Source organism: Arachis ipaensis, chromosome B6 (genome assembly GCF_059453495.1).
Source record: "Arachis ipaensis isolate K30076 ecotype BB chromosome B6, ASM5945349v1, whole genome shotgun sequence".
Taxonomy (NCBI): domain Eukaryota; kingdom Viridiplantae; phylum Streptophyta; class Magnoliopsida; order Fabales; family Fabaceae; genus Arachis; species Arachis ipaensis.
In genome coordinates, this window is record NC_142441.1 from 110,976,288 (window position 1) to 110,978,959 (window position 2,672).

Here is a 2,672-nt window from a genome sequence, read left to right on the forward strand (position 1 = left end):
AAAGCAATGAAAACAAAGAAATTAAAGTTCACTCAATAACAAAAGCTCTCCGAAAACTATTATGAAAATTCCAAAAGGAAAGCTCCCTGAAGAACTTGAATTCTATCCTATTTATACACTTTCTTCAAATGATCTTCAAGCCTTGAGTTGGGCCTTTGCTCTTGGTGGAATTGGGTTGAAAGAGGCCTTGGTTGATTGCTCTTGAAGTTTGGAGAAGAACCAAAGTGAACCAATTGAACCGGGTTTGAGGTTAGCAAAAGTTGGACCAAAAGTTGGAGCTAAAGTTAGGGGTCTAACTTTGGCTCCAACTTTTCATAGCAGCCCACAAAACTTGCTGGTATGAACGTTGGTGCCAACGTTAGGGGTCTAACTTTGACCCTAACGTTGGCCTTGCCTTGTGTGCTAGTGGCGCCAACGTTAGCCTCCAAGTTAGGGGGCTAACGTTGGCGCAAACTTTTGCTCCTCTTCCTTGAATTTTCATGCGCCAACGTTAGCCTCCAAGTTAGGGGTCTAACGTTGGCGCAAACGTTGGAGCCCAGGGGAGAAATTCATGTGCCAACGTTAGCCTCAAAGTTAGGGGGCTAACGTTGGCGCAAACTTTTGGAGCCCAGGGGAGAATTTTCAAGTTCCAACGTTAGCCTCCAAGTTAGGGGGCTAACGTTGGGGCTAACTTTTCAACCAAAAGTTTGTGCAAAAGTTTGATGCTAACTTTAGGTCCAGCTTCTTGCTTCCTGGTTCAATTTCACTTATTCCATTGTCCTCTCTTCACTCCTAGCCATTCCTTCTTGCTTCAACCTTTCTCCAAGCTTTCTTCACCTATCATTAATCAACCAAACTCATCAAAGCTATGCTCAAAATCATGAGATATTCATTCTTTCATAATATGCAACAAATATAGCATAAAACCTCATGAAATGGCATGAATTCATATATGGTTGGTTCAATCAAGGGAAACATGAAAATCTACTCAATTAGCTTGCTTGTAGCTCAAGAAAGTGCATAATTCTAATGAAAACAAAAGAAAAAGACTAGTTAAAATAGGCTAGGATGACTTGTCATCAGTCACACAGAGCCTTCTCAAAGGTCATGGTGCCTATGGTACAAGTTATTAAGAATTTTCCAGGATCCTGTTTCTTCTGAGGTAATTTTAGTTGAACCAGATCATTTAGTTCATTGATGAGCAATGAAGGTTCATCCTCCCAAGTCTCATTACCAAATAACTTGGCATTCAGCTTCATGATTGCACTTAGATACTGAGTAACTTGCTCTTAATTAATATCTTCATCCTCTTTAGAGGAAGGATACTCATCAGAGCTCATGAATGGCAATAGTAAGTTCAATGGAATCTCTATGGTCTCTATATGAGCCTCAGATTCCTTTGGTTCCTCATTAGGGAACTCCTTAGAGGCCAGTGGACGTCCATTGAGGTCTTCCTCACTGGAAATCACTGCCTTTTCTTGCTCACTAGGTTCGGCCATGTTGGTTATATTTATGGCCTTGCACTCTCATTTTGGATTCTCTTCTGTATTGCTTGGGAGAGTACTGGGAGGGAGTTCAGTAACTTTCTCACTCAGCTGACCCACTTGTGCCTCCAAATTTCTAATGGAGGAACTTGCTTCAGTCATGAAGCTGAGAGTGGTCTTAGATAGATCAGAGACTACAGTTGCTAGGTCAGAGTGGCTCTGCTTAGAATTCTCTGTCTGTTGCTGAGAAGATGATGGAAAAGGTTTGCTATTGCCAAACCTGTTTCTTCCAGCATTATTATTATTGAAGCCTTGATTAGGCTTCTGTTGATCCTTCCATGAGAGATTAGGATGATTCCTCCATGAAGGATTATAGGTGTTTCCATAGGAATCTCCCATGTAATTCACTTCTTCCATTCTAGGGTTCTCAGGGTCATAGGCTTCTTCTTCAGAGGAAGCTTCCTTAGTACTTCCTGTTGCATCTTGCATTCCAGACAAACTCTGAGAAATCATATTGACTTGCTGAGTCAATATTTTGTTCTGAGCCAATATTGCATTCAGAGTATCAATCTCAAGAACTCCTTTCTTCTGAGTTGTCCCATTATTCACAGGATTCCTTTCAGAAGTGTACATGAACTGGTTATTTGCAACCATTTCAATGAGTTCCTGGGCTTCTGCAGGCATCTTCTTCAGATGAAGAGATCCTTCAACAAAGTGGTCCAATGACATCTTGGACAATTCAGACAGACCATCATAGAATATACATATGATGCTCCATTCCGAAAACATGTCAAAAGGACACCTTCTGATCAATTGCTTGTATCTTTCCCAAGCTTCATAGAGGGATTCACCTTCCTTCTGTCTGAAGGTTTGGACTTCCACTCTAAGCTTGCTCAACTTTTGAGGTGGAAAAAATTTGGCCAAGAAAGCATTGACCAACTTTTCCCAAGAGTTTAGGCTATCTTTAGGTTGTGAGTCTAACCATGTCCTAGCTCTGTCTCTTACAGCAAAGGAGAAAAGCATAAGTCTGTAGACCTCAGGATTAACCCCATTGGTCTTAACAGTGTCATAGATTTACAAGAATTCAGCTAAAAACTGATGAGGATCTTCCAATGGAAGTCCATAAAACTTGCAATTTTAATGCATTAGAGAAACTAATTGAGGCTTAAGCTCAAAGTTGTTTGCTCCAATTGCAGGAATTGAGATGCT

The 2,672-nt window shown here is 40.9% G+C and overlaps 1 non-coding gene across 1 annotated transcript; it reads left to right on the forward strand.

The window, feature by feature from the left end:
- Window positions 1-2,250: 2,250 nt before the first annotated feature.
- Window positions 2,251-2,354, forward strand: LOC148562305 (small nucleolar RNA R71). Its single transcript, XR_015888043.1, has one exon. It is a non-coding gene; the product is annotated as a small nucleolar RNA R71 (small nucleolar RNA).
- The last annotated feature ends 318 nt before the right edge of the window (window positions 2,355-2,672 follow it).